The 22,271-nt window shown below is 39.4% G+C and overlaps 1 protein-coding gene and 1 long non-coding RNA gene across 3 annotated transcripts in view; one reads left to right on the top strand and one right to left on the bottom strand.

Annotated features, from left to right (window-relative positions):
- The window catches only part of ROBO1 (roundabout guidance receptor 1), a 735,949-nt gene that overhangs the window by 350,230 nt on the left and 363,448 nt on the right, over positions 1 to 22,271 (bottom strand). The window lies entirely within an intron of this gene.
- The window catches only part of LOC148055685 (uncharacterized), a 63,519-nt gene that overhangs the window by 35,596 nt on the left and 5,652 nt on the right, over positions 1 to 22,271 (top strand). Inside the window, exon 3 of the long non-coding RNA XR_015704842.1 lies at positions 14,048 to 14,125. This is a non-coding gene — a long non-coding RNA (uncharacterized LOC148055685). The remainder of the gene's footprint in view (positions 1 to 14,047; positions 14,126 to 22,271) is intronic.

Below are 22,271 nucleotides of genomic sequence, written 5' to 3'. Positions count from 1 at the left end.
TTTTGTGCTATCTGGCTATGATGGTGCACAGGTATTTTTTTCTGTCCCTTGGGAACCACTGTCTTTAGAAGCATGAAACAGGCATGTTCTCCACTCGGTTGAATCCTGAACATATTTATTCATAAATATGGCGTAGTGGCGTTACTGTACACTCGCAGAGGTTTCTCATTATTTTGGATTATTGCATATGGTTCTAATACTGTATCTTACATCAGAGCACACAAAATGTCTACAATAGGCCACTGCAAGATATAGGACAGAGTAAAAGTTTCAATAATTTGCTTTAGGAAGGGTCGTAAGTTAGTTTAATTTACGTAGTGGTTTTCATCCAGCTTGCACCAGGTGCTTATTCACAAATCTTCTGGCAGCTGAAACTGTGGCAGCTGAAGAAGATTTATCCACAAGTCACTGCCTAACACCTCCCTGCTGGAAGTCAGGTTCCTATACAGGTGCTCTCTAACCTGGTCACTGAAAATGAACGACGTGAGCTGAAGGAGTGACATGCGCGCCTCTGCCACTCTGATTGATTAGGGAGCATTCACGGGCGCAGCTGAGCCGGCAGCTCGCTGGAGGCCATGCCCTCCATACCCTCCAGCAAGGTGAAGCAAGGAGAAGAGAGGGAAGACCAAAGGTACTGACTTCTTCAGCTAGCTAGCTGAAGAAGATGAATGAGCAGGTCGGACCAGTTCAGGCAGATTCAGTTGTCACCACTAGCAGACTATGAGGCTAATGTGAAGGTTTAGGAGTAGGTACCTCAGTGAATATCCCTGCCTCCTCAGCAGCATGTCTGCATGGCGTTCTGCAGGAGAGTACAAGCCAGGTGTAGGCTGGCTGTGGAACATCCGGGCATAGTCTAGGTCAGTAAAACTCAATGGGAGCACAGGAATACTGGCTGGATTTTAAGCCTGAGGACCATGAAATCATCTAAGTTACTTAAAGGAAAACAGCCATATAATTTTATGCCTTTCTCTGCAACCTGTGCTTAATAAACTGCATCACTGAATGAACTGCACTGTCATGGCCTCCTGTTTCAAGCACTTGAAGACACAGAAAGATGAAGAACTCAGTGCTTCCTTGGCTTTTATGTTAAAACGTGTTGCTTCTTTCTCAGTCAAATATCTGTTTTTAACTGCCATTCACTGTTCTTCTATATGCTGCCACCTTCCACATCAAGAGCCATTTAGTGAGGATGGTAACGCACTGTGATCAGATTTTTTCTTTCATCTTATTTTTAATAATTAAGCTAAACAAACTAAGCTTATTATTAGTCTTTCAGAGAGAAACACAGAACAGCCTGTTTGGCACTCTCCTGCATCCATTTTTTCAATATCTTCTGATATAACAAACATTAAAAAAGCAAAATATACGACTCCTTACATCTTATGGGTTTGCATATAAAATCCCAATCTACAGAAAATATATCACAGGCAGAGTGAAAGGCCACAAAAGGACTGTTTATCAGGCTTTCTATCTGTTTCAGATTCTGAAAGAAGTTTTTAAACTGGGCACATTTTTTCCACTCATTTACCTTCTAAAGCTATGATTGGGAGACTGGGTCATATATAAGCTATAGTGATAAGCATTTTATGGATGTATAACTATATTGTTTAATATAAAATTATGATAAGCAAGCATACAGGGTGGATCATTCTGCAGTTTGAACACAAAAGTGCCATTTAGAATAAAGACTGGGATCCTAGGCTCATCAAAATCCATGGAAAAATCCCATGGGCATCAGTAGCATGAATATTTAGCATTTCTAATTTCCCAGAGAAGGGTTAACAGCAAAATAATTAAGTTTTTCAGTTTTTTTTTTTCCTTAGTGTGCTATATAAGAATGTAAGAACGCTCACTGATTTGTCAAAAAAGATAAACATTGAATGTTGATGAAGGAAACTCACCACGTACATACAAAACCCTATCATTTTACCTGCAGACCTTTAGTAGACAATTTGAAATGATCGGCATTACTAATATAGAATACTGGTTTTTCCACAGAGGTGCTAGACAGGCTGCAGCACTGGGAATCTTGTGTAGTTTATCTTGTTATGACCTCTGTTTTTATTTATGGCAAAATTAATTCAGCATAGCGTTTCTCTTCTTAGCTCTCTAAAATGGAGACTGTCATTCCTACCAGATTATCCCATATAAAGTAATTTGATAATATGTACTAACTTCCAAAATGAGTTAGCTGAGCCATAAAGGCTGTTTATAATTAAGTTGTTGCCATTCGATTCTGAACCAAGCTCTGGAAATAGAATAGATTTTTTTCCAATAAGTCAATTTTTATCCCATGATCCAATTGACCCAAATACTTTCTTTTCCTTTAATAAAGGTGTAGTCCTGTTTTAATCTCTTAACTACACACAACATTTCACGTGAAGCTGTGAAAATTCTAGACCACTAATAATGTGACGTGTCTGCTTTTCCCACAACAAGAAAAAAGAACACCTGTATGACTTTTAAGCCACAATACTGAATCATTTGGCAAGAGATCAAACATAACAGCATTGTTTTCGATTGCTATTCATTTATGTGCCGCCAAAACACATTATACTGCTTTTAAAAAGTGTCGTGCTGATTACCATTTCCAAAGAAGATTGCATTTCTACAGGTGATGAGCTCTGCTTCGTCGCCTCTGTCAAAAATGAACACTTGCATGGTTAATACTCTCTCTCATAGGTTCTGAAACACATAAAGGGGCTTACAAAGTTTGTCAAAAATATGACTAATATTATTTAAGTGGTAGTCTTTGTTGTTATAAGATCTAGTAAGCTTAATCTAAATAGCACCTAGGCAGGTGTTGATGATGTAATTTTCTAGTTTTCTAAAAGACTTGGTCTGAGACAACTATGACTGACATCAACAGATAATTTATCACTGCATTTTCAGTCAAGCCCAGAAAACTCTTTCCAAATGAGCAAGATACTTATACGTGTGAATGGATCCATTTTATTTGTATGATTGAAGTTTGGTGAACGGGGCCTTCAGCTGTCAAATTTTCTGACTAGTCCCATTTTCAGAACTTCAGCATGTATTGGGTTTGCATGGCAAGGTTTTGGTAGCAGGGGGGCTACAGAGGTGGCTTCTGTGAGAAGGTGCTAGAAGCTTCCCCTATGTCCTATAGAGCCAACACCAGCCAGCTCCAAGACAGACCCGCCACTGGCCAAGGCTGAGCCCATCAGCAATGGTGGTAGCACCTGTGGGATAACATATTTAAGAAAGGGGGGGGAAAAACCCTGTGCAACTGCAGCCACAGAGAGGAGTGAGAATATGTGAGAGGAACAACTCTGCAGACACCAAGGTCGGTGAAGAAGGAGGGGGAGGAGGTGCTCCAGGTGCTGGAGCAGAGATTCCCCTGCAGCCCATGGAGGTTAATGGTGGAGCAGATATCCACTTGCAGCCCATGGAGGACCCCACACCAGAGCAGGTGGATGCCCGAAGGAGGCTGTGACCCCATGGGAAGCCCACACTGGAGCAGGCTTCTGGCAGGACCTGTGATCCTGTGGAGAGAGGAGCCCACGCTGGAGCAGGTTTGCTGGCAGGACTTGTGACCCCGCAGGGGACCCACACTGGAGCAGTCTGTTCCCAAAGGACTGCAGCCTGTGGAAAGGACCCACACTGGAGCAGTCATGAAGAACAGCCCATGGGAGGGACTCACGCTGGAGAAGTTCATGGAGGACTGTATCCCATGGAAGGGACCCCATCCCCATGCTGAAGCAGAAGTGTGAGGAGTCCTCCCCCTGAAGAGGAAGGAGCGGCAGAAACAATGCATGATGCACTGACTGCAACCCCCATTCCCCATCCCCCTGCGCTGCTGGCAGGGAGGAGGTAGAGAAAATCAGGAGTCAAGTTAAGCCCTGGAAGAAGGGAAGGGTAGGAGAAAGGTGTTTTTAAGATTTGGTTTTATTTCTCATTACCCTACTCTGATTTGATTGGTAATATTTTTTTTTTCCCCCAAGTTGAGTCTGTTTTGCCCATGACAGTAATTGGTGAGTGATCTCCCTGTCCTTATCTCAACCCATGAGCCTTTCGTTATATTTTCTCTCCCCTACCCAGCTGAGAGAGTGGCTTTGGTAGGCACCTGGCATCCAGCCAGGGTCAACTCACTACCGTCCTTTTTGGCACCCAACGTGGGCTTGAACTGTTCGAGATAATGACAGATTTGATTAGAATGTACTAGATCGAATTTATAGCTGTTATTGCTGTTATTGCTGTTTAGCTATTAATTGACAGGCTCCTGTCCTTGCCATGGGGCTTGGTTGCCTCACTGTATATTAGTCTTGTGCTCGTTAGCAGCTGCTTTTTGCTTTTGCTGCTTGCTGTACTGCTGATCATCTTACTCTGCTGTGCCTCGAAACATTTTGATAACAGCAATGGCCACGCGCCTGGGCTGGCAGATGGCCAGGCGATCGCTGCTGTTTCTGTGCTGCTGTACTGGACAGGCTGGAACTCCAGTGTGAACTTGAGTCAAAGGGACTGTGACCTGTGGATAAGTCCACGCGGGAGCAGGTACATCTCAAATTGTCTGTGGCCGTGGTTATGTCTGTGCTGCAGCAGGTATACCTCTGAAGAGATTGCGGCCCAAGGATAAGTACACACTGGAGAAGGTACACCTTGAAGCATCTGTGGCTGTGGATAGGTCCATGCTGCAGCAGGTACACCTTGAAGCATCAGTGGCTGTGCATGAGGTCATGCTAGAGCACCTCAAAGCACGTGGCCATGGATAAGCCCACAACAGAGCAGGTACTCCCCTGGAGAGACCACAGCCACAGCTTAGGCCATGTTGGAGCAGGTTTACTTCTGAAGAGACTGTGGCTGTGGGTAAGGCCACACTGGAGCAAGTACACCTCTGAAGGCATTGTGGCCCATGGTGAAGGCCACACTGGAACAGGTGCACCTCAAAGTGACTGTGGCTGTGGATAAGTCCATGCCGCAGCAGGTATACCCCTGGAGAGGCTGTGGCTCATAGATAAGGCTCCATTTGGAGCAGGTAAACCCCTAAGGGACTGCAGTCTGTGGATAAGTCCAAGCCAGAGCAGGGACAAGGGGAGGAGTTCATTGCAATGTTAACCCCATTGGTCTGGTCCAAAGGGGGCAGGGGTGGAGATTGTAATGGAAATACCTTTAAATTGTTGTGACCTGGGATTTGAGTTGCGCATTATGGGAATTACTGCAGCAGGAACCACCTGAACCAACGGAGGACAAGCCTTAGAAGAAACAGTGCAAGTGCAACAGTGACCCAACCTGAGCTGGCTTTGGTATCCACTAACTCCACGCAACACACCGCCTCTCCTGTCCTGAGTGACCACCGTAACAGATGGAGCCCGAAGTCTTTTTATATGAATCAAAGTTCAGAATATATGCAAATACAAACAAAAAACACACCAAAACGTGTGCTAGAGAAATTCCTGCAAATGCAAACTTTGTACAGTTGTTTTGAAATAGAAGAGAGTCAGCTATTTGAATTGTTTTTTTCATAAAATGTTTGTTCTCCATAGATTTCATCAATGCGAGTGACCTTTAGTAGGCAGCATTGAACCTCCAGTTGTTGAAAAATGGGAAAAAATAATCATAAAAAGAAAACAAGTTTTTACATAAGCCTTTTGTATGTATCTCCATCTTCCTGCAACCTGCCATTACACTTCAATTCCAACTGATGCCTCAGGATCTCTAATCCTGAAGATACCCAAAATGAAAAGTAATAATGGATTACAGCCATTTCTAAGAAGTATGTTACTAATTCAACATCAAGTTCTTGTGATTACTTTAATTAGTCTACAGTTCTTCTGTAGATCTTAGTTACTATCCATCACTTATGCAAACAGCTTTAGTCACACCAAATAATTTGTTAAATTATTCCTCTTTATGAATTTCCTTGGGCAATAGGTACAGTTCTCAGAATCATTCTTCATTTAGCATTATAGACTTGCAACAAATCACTGAATTAAAATAAAAAAAATAGGATGGTGAAATACTGCGCTCACTAAAATTAATGACAAACTTCAGCCACTTAGAATTTTAATCAGAGTATTTGCATTGGATATGTACATTATTTAGCAGGCTCTTTTATCTCTCTGTTGTACTAATGTAATTCTAAAATTTGTTTTCCATAAATACATTTATGAAAAAAAATTCTATTTGTGTACATACTTAAACTGCACAGAGACCTGATTTGCTCCTATCATTCCAACGTAAAAACTACATATACTAGAGTATCATTGAAAATGAGCTTAAACACAGTGAAAGTATATTTTTTGACTAAGATTTTCATGTTTTCAATAAAAAGTCAAAGATTTCTTCAAGAGACAGATAGTTTCTATCAAAAATAGCTGAAAACACGATCTTGTTTAAAACAATGTTGCCAGAAAATTTCAGACAGACAGAATAATGGCATAATCGTACTCAACAAAAATAGATGCGCATAAATGAAAGCAGAGTATGTCCATTCAGAAAATAATCTGGTTTTGGATAAATCTAACAACCAAAGTTTAACAAATATTTTTCAGAAATTGGGGGTTATCTATTAATTTCTACAGCAAGCTTACTTACACTGAAACGCTCAGATCAGTACAACCAGAACTATTTATCCCACACATTTAGTGAAGCGTTTTGGGGAAACTACTTTTTATCAACTGTTGTAAGCCAAAAATAGGATCACAGTCACAGTACGGGAGTTCAGATCTAATTTCCCTAAGACATAGTGTGCACCTAGATGTATTCATCAGAAATATTAAATGTCAGAGCCTGCCCTAAGGATTTTTCCTCTGGGACCTACCCAAATGTGGACACAGACTCTTCTCCTAATTTGTTTTGGCCAGGTGTTTTCATAGAGTTTCAGACGAAGATAAAAGAAAACTCAAAGGCATAGATGACCTCATGAGATTTCCACTCCTTAGGGTAGAAGCCTACTAAGAGCAGTTTATGATATTTCCCAGCTGTCAAAGTCATAATGAAAGCCTTGCATTGACTAATTTAATATACTATAAACAAGTACCTCCAGACTCCATTGACTTGGCCAACATCAAGTTTGCATTTAAAGATCTTCCAAAAAACCAAAATCTGAGTTTATTTTCCACAAATCCATGTGTGCAATGATTCTACAAAATATATGCTTTAAAGAAAACATTTCACATTGCTTTCCAGAATGCATCTGTTTTAATTAGCTGAATGTGATAATGAAACTGTGTCAGTTTTCAGGTTTCTAGCATTTAAACCAAATATTTTAGTTCACAAGGATGGAAGCTGCTCTGTGGGATATTTCTGTGGCAGGTGGCAGCCTGCTTTCTTTCAGCACACACCATGCATGCATTCATTAAAAAAAAAAAAAAAAAAAGAAAAAGAGAAAGCACTGAATAAATTCCAATTTGGCATGATTATGTGATGTGTGGCCTTGTACGCATGGAAACTCTCACCTATTGGCACTTGCAATTTTAGTATCATGTAATTAAATTGATCTTTTTGTCAAGTCAGTTTTAAACTATGTCTTTGAGGTAAAAGGCCAGTGCGTTAAACCACTATGGTATTTATTACTTAAATACTAATCAAGAGGTCAATTAATGTTTTCATTGCTTTTGTAAATGAGTAATGGAGTACTGCTTAGAGCTCTTGGGAGAGTCTACTGTTAAATAGGAATCTGATTTCATTCCTTCTTTTCAAATGGCCCTAAATGTATTTATTATGCAGCTCTTACCTCCTAGACATTTTGCAGTTCATGCAAGTGGAGTGTTTCACTTGAACTCTAATCCTTATACTGCACACCAAGAAGCCTAAGCTTCTCAAATACGGTAGGATTCTAGTTCCATTCTTCAAGTCTAGATCTATTTTGCAGTAAAAGGGTTTGATGAAAATACAGCTGATTTAATGTAAGAATAAAAGTCTCTCCATGTGCCAGACATGAACTAGGAAGTTTCTATTTCACCTCCTATTATCTACAATATTGAACGGAAGGGAAATCAAGTCAGCAAAGGATGATTAGCCACTTTGCTAAAATTGATTCATGTGTATGGAAAAACAGCTTTTAATATATACATTCCTGAGTTTACTAGACACCTATATAAGCTCTATTTTCACCACTCATTAGGGATAGCATTATTTAATGCATTTGGTGTTAAAGCCAAACTTCCAGCTCCTTTATCCTATAGGAATCAGACTCAAACAGCTACTTCATCATATAATGAAATTCCAGACCGCCATAAAGTGATCATGGTGTAACGTACTTCTCCTCACAGTTATCTGTTTCATTACAAATGTTAAAATTCTGCTGGCCCAAAAGCATGCTGGCTGTCTCAGCTAGGAGCAGAGATGCCAGGTGTCAGCATAGGAAAGGACTGGTTCAAGATCTTCACCCTAGCTCAGTCTTGCTCACTGTCTCTCTGGCATCTGTTACTTTTCACTCTATTTCCTTTGGTCTCTTGTGCAAAGTGGAAAAATAAGATAGACGGGGAGAGAGACACTGTGGTATCAGTTTCTATGAAGAATATATAGAACTGTGTTAAAAAGTGATACTTAATTTCTTCCTACTGCTGCATATGGGAAGGTTGAGTGACCAGCTAAAATCTGATTTCGTTACTGCCTCTAATGTTATATAAGCAAGGAAGAGCTATAGACATAGCCTAGAACCTCTCACATTGCTTAAATGCATTCTTCAAGTTAGGTGTCCAGTATTATGTGGACTAACTGGGCAGTTAGGGTGGATCTTTTTAACTAAATGAATAACAGCAAGTAATGGCAAGCAAAATGTGTTTCACTGTAACATCTTAGTGATCAAAACCAGTTTTTAAAATGCCATAGAATACAGTTTAGAAGCCATCGCTACTATACTGATAAATAACACAAAAAGAGAAGTACATACTTACAAGAGAGAGTTTGGGAAGACTTTTAAGAATTTTAGACTCCCAGGATATAAACTTTACCCCAATAGAGAGGAGAGTTTGACCATTAAAAAAGAAATGGAAAAAAACACGAACACTGAAGAACAGGGAAAATTACTGAGCTCTGTACTTATACTGAAAGAAGACAGAAAATTTCCTTCACATACTTTGTGTAAAACAAGCCCTTTTACTTAAGTCAAGTTACAGACTGTCTGCCTCTTCTTTGACCTTGCTCATCTAGTCCTTATCTCTGATGTTTGAATGGAGAAGCGAGGTGCTGAAATGCAAATAAGGCTACAAATGAGAATCACGTATGTGGATGTGATGCTGGGACCTTCAAAGAGGCTCTAAAAGCAAATTTACCACAGAAATCCGGCATTACTGCTACTCATCAAGATAGGCATGCACTCAAGGCAGTCAAGTAGGTTGTCTGTCACTTAGCAGAGGTAGTTAATTGACAATTCTCCACATCCATTTGAAGAAGGGTGCTTAATAATAGGATTTTCTGTCTTCATATAAGGGATGCAGCTTCTTCACTGTGCAACTGACTTTTTTTTTTGCATTGGACTTTTATCTGGAACTAAAGCTTTGAAGTCTAGGGTCCTGCTGTCAGGGCTTATTTCCTTTATTGGCTCTTGCTCTCTCTGAGACTAAGGCAATATAAAAATTGAAACTGACAATTTTTCATTACTAATATATTTTTCATAGTTTTTGAACTTCATATTCAAAGGTTTCTTCTCACAGGAAAAGAAAATCACATGTTTAGTTTATATTACAGTAACACCCAAAAGCTTACTTTGAGCCAGCTGCAATATGATGCTCTTAAAAGGACAATTTCTGCTCCAGAGGACTTACAATTTTATATTATTTCTAACAGTTCTATTTCTGAGTATGCTGAGTGCTTAGCCAAGATGCAGTCTGATGAATGAGGTTCAGAATATGACTACTGCTAATTAGCAGCTGTTAACAACTGAAAAGATGCATGTGGTACCAATGCTTCAATGCCAACAGAGAGACGGCCTTCCTACACGATGAGAGGTTATTCACAGCGTTGCACTGGTTCCCGAAGCAAGTCTATTGTTGTTGGCACCCATACTGTAGGGACAAAGATCTTATCGGCTGTGCACAGGCACTAAGCCATCCCGACAGATGGTTTCTGTTGCGGGTAGAGCATGTGTGTTGTATACAATATGTTAAGGTAATGATGCCCACTTAGGACAAGCAAAGTGTCTGCCTCACCTTGATTTTCCACACTGCCATTACTGACTCAGTTCTGAAGACAATGCATTTTAAAAACCTGCTCATACAGAGATTTTCAGTATTCCTGGACTTTGCAGAGAGCTTGAGAGGTAAGAAGGGTAACAGTAATGACAATCCCATCACCACTGTTCATCCTTCAGCTAGAAGAATCCAGTGGAATGAGCCAAAAATTTTTTGGTAGGCCTGCCAAGATTTGTAAATATGTCAACAAGGGGAGGAAACTCTGCGATAGTCCCTGTGCTTGAATGAAAAGCACATGTGTGGACAATTGAATCTCTAGTGCTTTCAAGTGAGAGCGCTTTCTATGTAACTGCTGCTGTACTGTGGTAGTTTTATTTACTGGAGGTATTTCAGCTAGATGTACTTACTTGCAAGTGAGAAACAATACTTTAGCGAGAGCATTTCTCGAATGACAGCAAACCAACTTTTTTTATCATGAGGTCAATTCTTGACAGTTTGTCTATTTACCTGCTTCACAGCAGACTAACATAATGCTCCTGGAAAAAAAAAATATTTTTAAGTCTCTAAATTGAGAATGGGAAAGTTATTTTCCTTAGAACGGTGACAATTTTAGCTTTCTTCCAAATTATGCAGTAATTGCGCAGCGTCGTTGGTGATGAATAATACATGACTAGTGCAGCACATGGCGTGAGAACAAATGGTTTCCTAAACAGCCAGATCAATGAAGCCTGGTTTCCTAAGGATTTGTTTCTTGCCTCCTCTCCCAGCCCTGACATTGCCACAATTTAGTGTTCGTTCTTCTCATGTTCTCTACGTTGTCCACAGTGTCATGCGCTATCGTCAGTTCTCCCACAGCCTTCCTTGCACACCGTAATATCTCAGCTCTCTCCTGCGTCTTCTGTTCACCATTTCGGAGATGTTGGCTGGCCAGGAGTCAGCCCAGGCGGTAGGCAGTCTGCAGCTACATATCCGTTAATTTGTTAAGCAGTCCAAACAGAATGGGACCTGTCTTTTGGAGAAATAATAAGATCTCTCTCTCTTGTCTATCAAATTTAGTTGACATTCAAATGTGAAAAGCAGGGCTGATCACAGGCGTTTTGTTCACTTAGAAGTGAAGACAAATAAAGACTGCTTTTGCCCTTAAATCTAAAATATTTATGCTATTTTGATATATTGAAGTACTGCATTCATTTGTTTTTTTCTTTGCTACTTAACGTGTCGTGTTAGCATTTTATTGACTCCAAAATGTCTGATTATTATGGTTTATGTTCTGTACAGAAGAACCCCCTGGCCCTCCTCCTTCGCTTTTCAACAGAGATTTACTAGTAAAGGCTGAAGTGCATAACAATGTTAAGGAGGCCTCATGATTTCCAGTATATCATGCTTCTGAGCATCTATTCTGTTTTCATTACTTAACTGTGCTTTCTAAAATAACTATCTGTCATTTATCAAAATGTAATGTACCTTTAATAAATACTATCCTTTCATTTTGATTATATTTACTCTCCAACATGCAATATTTGCAACCATCACTTAAAATAGCGTGTTCCTTCAGGAGTATGAATATGAGAGGCTCTTTCCTATTCAGTTGGAACTACATAGGTCATAAATTCAAGAAAAAACGGAAACAACTGTGATCGAATTAAATTGTGAAACACGTCCTTCTTATGAACCCTTGTAGTTCATTGCTTGCGGAGCTCAGTCTTATATAACTAGAACTCAAGAGACTGTATTCTAGAGACAGAATGAAAAGCTTCTTACTGTATACCGTGCTGTGGAACACGATATCGGGTAAAACTTACAATGTCATTAGATCGCTGGTAACTTGTTGAAGTCAGTAAGAACAGAAGATGTTTTCTGATATTTGTTTCGCTTGAGAAACTTATTCTTCATTTGTATTGATTCATTCTGATGTATGGTAGCAATATCTTGAAGTTTTGTAGCCTCTGAGCTCCAAACAAAGGTTATTCGGGAAACTTCATATATTTTTTGTATCGCTTTATGTGATTATCTATGAAATGCATGCCTCAGATTTTTAATACAGATAGACAGATCTTTTCCATCCACTGTAGCAGTTTCAATGCTGAAACAAAATGTAAATCCATTCACTCTGGCATATAAAGAAACAGTATTTATTTCATCATTGATTTCTGTTTATGTTTACAGTTCATCAGTAGAAAAGTATTTCTGTAATGCAGACATCTGAAATTCAACATGTTTTAATCCACAACTTCATTTGTTTAATGTTTTGGACTAATAATGTGTATATCTGCCTTGTAATAAAGAGGATGCATGAAAATTAACTACTCTCAAACCTTATTCATCTTACATAGAGGTTATTTCTCTAGGTATTTATAATTTGCCTTCCGTATTTTTATTCTTTTTCCTAACAAAAGCATTTATTTGAGGAGGGAGAAACCTTATCTAATCAGTTAAACAGACTGCTGAGCATTCGTTCCTCTCTACTCTTAGAGGGTGTTAGAGGTGTAGAGAACTGGTAGCTGCAGAGTAAATGAGATGTTCACTGCTTGAATCAGACAACTAGTTAGTCTTATGTTTGCACCTCTATCTCGGTAGAATTCCTACTGATTTAAATCCAACCAGACCTATTTCCACTAGTTTCCTATAGAATATATTTGAAGAAGAGGGGTGGAGTTAGGCAGAGGTCAGATCCACACCTAGATGGAATTCTAGGCATGGATCCACATAAATCTTTAGAAAGCTTAATCCTTGCTTTGAGCAGTACTGAGTAAAGGACTGGTAATCAAAAGCAATACCCCCTGAATTGCTGGCCACTGTGAACTGAACCACATCTTCATAAACAATGGTGAATTCATTTGTAACTCTATACGTTAGAACAATCAATATAAGTGGGACCATCGTACACAGTAATGTGCATGCAACTTTTTAGTATGGAATAATGCAAGACAGCACTTGGCAAAGATCAACAGGCCCGATCTAACTAAATTTGCCCATGCCAAAGGGGGTCTTTAATGAGATTTGGATCCCGTGTAATTAACTTTTGCCAAAATAATGCTTCATCTACTGGCATTTCATACAAATCATAATGATTTCCCAAAGACGTAAAAAATTATATCCCCATATTCAGTGTTCTAGTTTTTCAACCGCTTGAAAAAGAAAAGAAAGTTCCAAGAATTTTCTTGAGAAATCCTTGTATTCTTATTTTTAAGTGATAGCTAATAATACAATCCTTTCAATACTCCACTCACTTGAATACAATGAAAATCTCTAGGGAGATAATTTAAGAAAATGAATTATTATAGAGCTACTACATAAAATTCAGAACATCCTGAATGGGTTTTTTGAAAGAGCTTTTTGATATGTATCAAGTCTTACAGTAAATAGTGAATTAGAATTTTCCACTGAGAGCCATACAATGTGGAACAAAAAAGCATTATGCTTGATTTGGTAGTCAAAAGGAATTTCTATCTATAAATCAGAAATTGACTGAATACAACACGTATACCAGGTACCTTTGGGGAACATAAAGCTGTGCAATGTAGTTAGAGTGTAGTGGTACAGTTAATTTCTACTATTTTAGTATTATATTACCAGGCTTTCATTAGATGATCATTCTTTAAAGGAAATTTAATTGTTTCAAATCCCTTCTGATTCTTGCCTGTATGTGAAAGGACCCACTGCAAATAAAAACAATTTCAGAATGACACAAAGTCTGTGCAGGAAGCTACTGCTTTACTGCTTTTATTCTGTGGCATTTTTTTGGCTTCTTATTTGAATATTGTGTATTTAGCTCTTTAGTTTCTCTGCCATTTCTTTCTTACGCCAGAGGAAGCTGAATGAAAGTACATTTAAAATTGTTACCTGTTTTGAACATAGGTACTTTAAATTAGAAAGAACACATACAGGAACTCATTCGCAGATTATGTAAGTACTGAAGGCACACTGGCCTGATTTTTCGTTTGCATCCTTAGGTTTTGCTGAAAGACCTTTCAGTGCTAAAGCGGTGAAGGATCAGCTTCAGTGGGACTATTTTAAAGAACATTTATGTGGTAGGTCTATTTATGGTGTTTAGAATGAAGACAAGTAAATATTTAATATGTTAATATTTTATTTACTAAATGATATTAATACATTTACTGTTGTTCCATGTACATTTCTATATTTTGATAAATAGTATTTAGCCCTTTCATATAAGAACCTTGATAATGAAATGTATAAAATGTTATCATCTTAACATCACAGATAGTATACTTTACTCACTCTTTACTCAGATTATTCTCTGAATGCTCTTAATCAAGGAATTCATTGTTTTGGAAAAGAAAATAAGGTATGTTATTGTTTTCATTTAGTAGCTAATATTAATAGGATAGATTAATAGACTTCATTTTAAAGCAAAAGTATCAGCTGTGGAGAAATTGTTTTCATTAATGTCCCAGGAAAGTAGTGTTTGCTGTGCTAATGGCAGCATAATTTAGGTTAAGTCCATTAATCGAATATCCTTGCCAGAATAAAGAAGAAAATTTGTAAAGAAAACAAAATAGAGGAAAGGGTCTACTACTAGATGTATGATAAAAACATCAGAGTAAGATTTCATTTCCCAAAAGAAGGTAATCTTTTCTACTTCTCTGAAAAACTATTTAAATGAGATCTCATTAGCCTTAGCAGTTGGTGCTCAAGGTGTGCTGCTAGGTTTGCTAACCTTTTGATTAAATCCCCAGAGGTCTCTGACCTAGTTCGTCTGTGCTGACCATCTAAAATATGTTCTGATGCTAGTCCCAGAACCAGTATAATTAGTGAGCCTTAAGCTATTTAGAGCTTGAAAAGGCAAGAAACCATTCATATGGAAACTCATAGGCTTGGTGTCTCTTCAGACAGAATCAACAATCATCAGTGCAACCCTGGGAGCCTTTATTATACCTTATAAGACTACTTTCCCATTTAACTCTCTTGCAGGTTTGCTTAAAAAATATTGAAATTTATTAATAAAAGAAGTTGTGAAGACAAGAATGGGAGCAGAGTTGGATGTTATTAATAATGGTGCAAAGGAGGGACATGAGAAGTTGTAACTGTCAGTACTTTTTCAAATGTAGCTGTTATTTAACTCTGTTGGGAATAGAAGATGCTCGCATACCATTAAAATTTTTGTTTTGGTAGAGTTTTGGTAGGTTTTCCATACACTGTAAAGAAGTAGTCATCTCTGACTAAATAAAAAGAAAGTTCCTCTGGGCTTTGTTTTGAGCAGTGTGCGCTGAAACTTAACAAATCATGCAGGTCAAGCTGTGCCTTGTCCATCAGTCTGATTTACAGAATCATAGATTCATAGAACAGTTTGGCTTGGAAGGGACCTTAAAGATCACCTAGTTCCAACCCCCCTGCCACAGGCAGGATACCTTTGACTAGATCAAGTCGCTCAAAGCCTCATCCAGCCTGGCCTTGAACACTTCCAGGGACGAGGCATCCACAACTTCTCTGGGCAACCTGCTCGTTACAGGGCAGTGTGTTCTTAATACTGACCTAAGAGCCCAGGAAACAAGTAGTGGCTCAGTGGCAGCTAGTGTTTGGGAGCTCTCACTTCAGCTGAGACCAGCTAACCCCTTTAGCTGCTGCAGTATATTTTCTGCACATCCTCTTCTCGCCTCTCTTGTATCTGCTACCAACAGAGCTGCTTCGGAATCTGGGTTTGATGAGTACAGCCAGGAAAAGTGCAGAAGGGAAAAGGGAGGAATGAGGGATGAGGGCTGGCGGGGACCTTGGGGGAAGGCCAGAAGAAGCGAGTGCTGTAGAGCCCAACAGCAGGAAAAGCAAGAGGGTAAGTCTATGGTGTGCCAGCCCTCCCCCATTACCTTACATTGGACAAAGACCCTTGATTGAGAGCAAGAGTACGGGCCCAGGACTTATGCACTTATCTGAAGCATTTCTGGGCCTCTACCCCAAAATACAGCATCTCTCAGCTTAGAGCCTCTGGTGTGGCAATGCATGTGTGCTAGTGGGTGCTTGAGGAGGAGAAGGAAACAACCCCAGTGCTTTATCAGCTCATCACTCCTTCCCACTTCTTCTGCTCTATGTACCTGGGGACATGTAGAAAAGACTTTTTCTATGACCAGAGTAGTACACGTGGTACGGGGGCACAGGAAAATAGGAAAATTGATTATGTCCCTTTATGCCTCAGGATGAAAGTTGAGGATAGGCAGTAATCTAGCTTATTGGTTAAGAAATTCTTTAACCAAGAAATCTGCAGTGTTATTTTTAAAGAAACACATATCAATACCTGTTAATCAGAAGACTGCATACACTATGTGTCATGTCATGACTCTCAGTAGCTTATAACCAGCTATCTAACTGGACTTCTACTTGAATACATGAAAGTACAGGAAACATTCAAACTCTTCCAGTCCTCCTCATTTTCATCCCCAGACTATCATTTTCCTTCTATCCATACTATTTTCTTCCTTGCCTGCTTGTAGTGGCACTGAGAAGCCAAGCTCACTGACTCAGCAGGAAACACGGACTAAATTGTTTATAAGGAGCCCTTTTGCAGGGAAGAGGCAGGCTAATCACTTAGGCCCTTGTAACTCTCCACTGTTGCTCCATTACAGTAGAAGAGACAAGTGGCCAGTGGGTATTTGCAGTGCTTCACCCACTGACTTCTATGTAACACTTATCTAAAAATATTCCACTTATATAGAATATTCCACTTTATTCCAAACTACAGCTTATTTCACAAGAGAGGCTCATTATAATCCAAGTCCCAGGCCTGACTATGTAATCTGTGTGCATATGTTGGAATCGGGTGTTTTCAGAAGAATCCAGAATAAATTTTTATTCCTTTGACCTCTTCTAGTAAAAAAATAAACAAAACCCACCAATTCTGAGATACTGAAAAGCAAATTCAGAAGAGGCTTTTATCTATTTATTTAAAAAACTTCTTGCAACAGAAAGACTTCAAATCTAATTTTAACCATACTGACAAATGACAGATTTAAAATCCACTTTTTCTATTATTTGAGTGCTCTAACATAGCCTTGAAAGTATGTTCTTTACCCCTACTGGAAAAGACAACAAATAAGCAAGCAAAAAAATATAATTAAGAAATGCACCATACCTTGCAGGACTGGACTCTCCACTACTTGGTAGAAAAAAGAAGGAAACTACATTTCAAAAGTTGCTAGAGGACTTAGGATCCTATGTTGTTCTAGTTGGACTCGTGCCCTTAACTCAGTTTTTAGTAATTTTTTAAAATCTTCCCATGCATAGTATTTATTGGATCCATTGCTTGCTGAAGTAAATGGACTGTAGCTGGGTGGGCACTGGATCAGTCTTACCATGAACAGATGTGTTATGGCTAGAGGGAAATTAATATACGCAGCAAAGGATTGCAGTGAATCATAATTTCTCACTATATTCACTTCAAGCTGTGTCCTGCCGGATGTACACCACTTTCTAACTCTGCGCTGCCCTGCCGGCACCATTGCAGAGCCTGTCACGGGGACACAGTTTTAGGAACGCCAACTCAGCCATTTCAAACTGCATCACTTTGATACACTTGTCTGCCTAAACACAGCCGTCCCGCTTTGATCAGGCTGCCAAAATAAATGTGTCATGACGCTTCTTCTTTATCTCAGTTCAGCTTCTGGACAGCAGATTTTAAGAGCATCTGCAGCTACAAAAAGACCTTAACCTTAATACAAGGACATTTTCCAACCAAATAAGTAGAAAACTCATAAAGATGCCATCTGGGTATTACAAAAGAATTAATTATTCAGATTTTAAAACTAGCTGCATCCACTCTTCAGAGAACTTTTATAGACCTATTAAGAAACAGATCTCACCAAGTATATTCTTTCTAGGTATTATATTTACAGTCATGTGGGTTTAAAAAAAAAATCACTTATCCTCTCTATTCCGTTGTCCTCTGAGTCCGTACTCTCTTGATACTATTTGTAGCTGTCTTGGTTTGGATTGATATTCAGCATGTTGGCAAGCACAGAAACACAGAGACAAGCTAGCCTGACACACTTGTGTGTATACATGCAAATAAGCTTATAATTAACTTATATTGAATTTGTATATAATTTTTTTTGAGTTTATAAAGCACTTAAACAACAGAAGCTTATTCTAACACACTTGTACGGCAAAAGCACATTCCTGTCAATAACAATAGGGCTCTACAACTCTAGGTTGTGCTCCTGGAAGAAAGAGCAAACAGCTCCTAATCTCAGTGGTGTTTTTCATCTTTTTCTGGAAAGATAAAGTCTCTGCATTCTGGAGTTTAAGGGAGCCAAATAATCTTGCTGTTCCTTGCATCTTATAAGTATTAGTTTTTCAGGAACATTTTTGGACAAGAAAATAGTTAACTTCAGGTAGGTTAAGATCAACAAAGGTTTTGTTTGTTTGTTTGTTTAAGTTCTTACATTGCAGAATCACAGACTGGTTGAGGTTGGCAGGGACCTCTGGAGGTCATCTTGCTCAGTCCCCCTGCTCAACCAGGGCCACTTATAGCTGGTTGCCCAGGATCATGTCCAGGCAGCTTTTGAATATCTCCAAGAATGGAGACTCCACAACCTCTCTGGGCAACCTGTGCCAGTGCTCTGTCATCCTCACAGTGAAAAAGTGTTTCCTGATGTTCAGAGGGAACCTCCTGTGTTTCAGTTTGTGCCCATCACCTCTTGTCCTGTCACTGGACGCCACTGAAGAGCCTGGCTCCATCCTCTTTGCACCCTCCCTTTAGATATTTATATACATTGATGAGATCCCTGCCTGTTATTACAAACTTTATTTAACTTTTAGCTCAATATTGCCCATTCTTAATAAGCTAAAAAATGGCTTGCTATGCTGATGTGCTGAAGTAAAGCCTAGATTGTGACTGCCCGGCTCTTAGCAATGTGTTACAAGTAATCTCGCTTGTTAAGAAAAATGCACACCTCCTTTACCTAAAAAAAAACATTTCCCCTGAAAGTTCTTCACTTCATTATAAAACCTTCCCTTTGGCATGATTTTGCTGTCTACCTGGCTTGTAAACCCTTACAAGATCTTGAATGTTGAAGAATTTCCATCAGGGGCTGTCTGGAATCAAAACATTGTGATTATGGAGAATTTTATTTTTTCCTCCAGATCTTCAATACATTCTTGGAAAGCCCCCAAAATGTGGAAAAAAAACCCCAAATGTTGAATGTGATATCTATATCAGCTCTGCTTTTTTTTTTTTTTTTAGAGAGTGTTTATTTAATTTCTCGTTGCATCCTATCTGATAGTTTTGATTATGTTATGGATATAACTTTATTAAGTAATTCTTAATTAAGTGATTAAGTAATTCTTAATAAACCCAGAAGGAGAAGTATTTATATTTATGCATACAAATTTTGCATAAAAATCCAGTAATCCCATGGGTGATATTGTATGCTCAAGAACTGAAAATCGTGTCGATAACAATTTGTGCAACAATATTCACACTATTCCCAACAAATTCCTACAGTATCTTTTCCAAATGATCTTTCTTTCTATTTTATCCATTTGATAATGGTCTGAAAGATGTAATTAAACAGCTACAATTTTGGCCGAAAAAATAACCCCCAAGCCATTTTCAGCCTTCTGTGATGTATTTACTGTTCATTAAAAAAGGTCTCTAAACTCTGTATAATACCTGAACATTGCACAGTAGTTTTTTCCAGAGAAACAGGCATCTTGCTTCCCCACCAGACTTTTATGCAAAATTTGCTATTTCAGGCCTTGTAAGAAATCCAGAACACTAACTTTGCAATTGCTTTCTCAGTAAGTTCATGATCCTTTCACCTTCCTTTTCCTTTCTCTTGTGCTTCCTGTCAAAGTTTACCATTTCCATTGATACGAAGACTGCAATATTATCCATTTGTTTTTAAACAAAAAATTAAAGAAAAATAATTACATATGAAATGACGAAAGGCCTCATTACACATCAGAGTACAAGTAAACAATCTTACTGAAAATGAAGCAAATGATACTTTGCTATTCAGAAGTTTAAATTTACTGAGAAGCAATTCGGTTTCCCTTGGACGATACTTACTCCTAACAGAAAGAGCAAAACCTTATATTTGGCTTCGCACTAATCCAGAAACAAGACAGAGAAATTAATTCTGTTAAAGATTAGACAGAAATAAATACAGAAAATAGTTTTTCAGTGATTTTGGAGTCGGCAAGTTACAAGTGTTTGAGTGGGCTGGTTACTCCATTCCAAGTTAAAACTGCAACCCTTCTTTTCCGTTGCATATTCAGAAATTAACCATGACATTAGGAAAAAAGAAAAAAAAAGAAGAGAACAGGAGAATGAAGCAACTGGAGTTTATTACCTCAGAAGAACCATCTGATGGGAAAAAAAGGAAGAGTCTAAGAAGAGGCAGAGAATCTAATCAAAAAGCTAGTGCAGATTTGGAAGGCATTATTTCGTAATATTCATAGTTTGAAAAAAAATAAAGTTAGGGTTCTGCCTATATTTAGGAGTGCAAAATAATTTAGGATTTTCTGCAATAAAGAAAGCAGCAGTGAGTTTTAGTAGCAATTTTTCACTGCTTTTTAGGAAGTATCAGGCAGAAACCCTATAAATAATATATTGTCCAGTAAACTGTAAATTGTACCACAGAAGAATGTCTCTTTTCTTATACAAGGGTCACTGAAAATCAATACGGTTCCTTCTAAAAAGCTTTTTACAATGTTTCAACGCTTGCAGGTGATGGCTCAACTTGTTACGGGTTATGGATAAGTAACATACAAGAATCACACATGCACAGACGCGTATAAAGCACTGAAATAAATGTCTGGTAGTACTTCCAGAAGGATCGGATAAAAATAGCTCTGGATCTTCTGACAGATGTTGGTTTTTGTTTTCTTATTCAGTGTTGATGTATGAAGCTGTGATGCTGGGACAAGAGTTGCAATTATAAACAGTGCTAAAAGGAGAGGTCAGTTTTGATGGGAAATCCTAATTTGAAAGAATCTTTGGTTTTTTAGACTCCCATGTATTGCGTTCAACACTGTCTCCCACAATATTCCTGTACCCAAGCAGGGACATTATGGTCTGGATGGGTGAGCCACCAGATGAGTGAAAACTTGATGATTCATCATCTCAGAAGGTAATGGTTAATGGGCTGCAGCCTACCTGAAGAACAGTAACAAGACGAGGGACCGCCAGGTCTGTCCTGGGACCTGGTCTGCTTAAGATCTTTGTCAGTGACCTGGAGGAGGTGCGGGAGGGCACACTCACCATGTTTGCAGGCAAAACCAGACCGGGGGAACCAGTCCACATGCCCAACAGCAAGGCTGCCACCCGGATGGAGCCAGACTGGCTGGAGAAACAGGCCAACAAGCACCTACTGAAATTTAAAAAGGACAAATGCAAAGTCCTGCTGTGGGAAGGAAGGAAGAACCCCCTGCATCCATACAGGCTGGGGACTGCTGCGCTGGGGAGCAGCTCTTCTGGGAAGGCCCTGGGGCTCTGGGCCAGCAGCAAGCTGAGCATGAGCCAGCAGCCTGCCCTGGCAGCAGAGATGGCCAGCACCATCCTGGGCTGTGTGAGTGCACAGGTGGTAGATCAAGGAAAGGGATTATCCCCCACCCTATTCAGCACTCATCTGGAGTACTGCATCCAGTTTTGGGCCTCCCAGTACAAGAAAGACATTGATAAACTGGGACGAGTTCAACAGAGGGTCACCAGGACGGTCAGGGGTGGAGCACCTGCCTGGGAGGCTGAGGGACCAGGGCTTGTTCAGCCTGGAGAAGAGGCAGTTATTGGCGGACCGAACAGCCACCTGCCCATACTGGCAGGGAGGTCACTGAGGAGATGGAGACACACTCTTCACAGTGTTCTGTGGCAGGGTGAGAGACAACAGGCAGAAGTCAAAACAAAAGAGGTTCAGACTGAATATAAGGAGAAATTTTTTGCCTATGAGGACAGGCAGGCAATGGAGCGGGTGGCCCAGAGAGGCTGTGCCAGCATTGTCTTTGGAAGTTTTCAAGACCTGACTGGATCACGGCCTGAGCAGCCTGGTCTGACCTCACAGCTGACCCTGCTTGCGCAGGATGTTGGGCTAGAGACCTCCAACGGTTGCTTCTAACCTGAACTATCCTGTAAATCCATGATCCTATACAGTAATTATTATGAAAAATGACCAACACTGCTAATAGCCGAATTATAAGAAATTACCTTTCAACGTTTTTCTTTTCCTA

The sequence above is a fragment of the Nipponia nippon genome, unplaced genomic scaffold (genome assembly GCF_047370975.1).
Source record: "Nipponia nippon isolate SJK-2023a ecotype South Korea unplaced genomic scaffold, ASM4737097v1 scaffold_2, whole genome shotgun sequence".
NCBI classification, from domain to species: domain Eukaryota; kingdom Metazoa; phylum Chordata; class Aves; order Pelecaniformes; family Threskiornithidae; genus Nipponia; species Nipponia nippon.
Note: the sequence above shows the minus strand (reverse complement) of the source record. Positions and strands in the feature narration are given on the sequence as shown.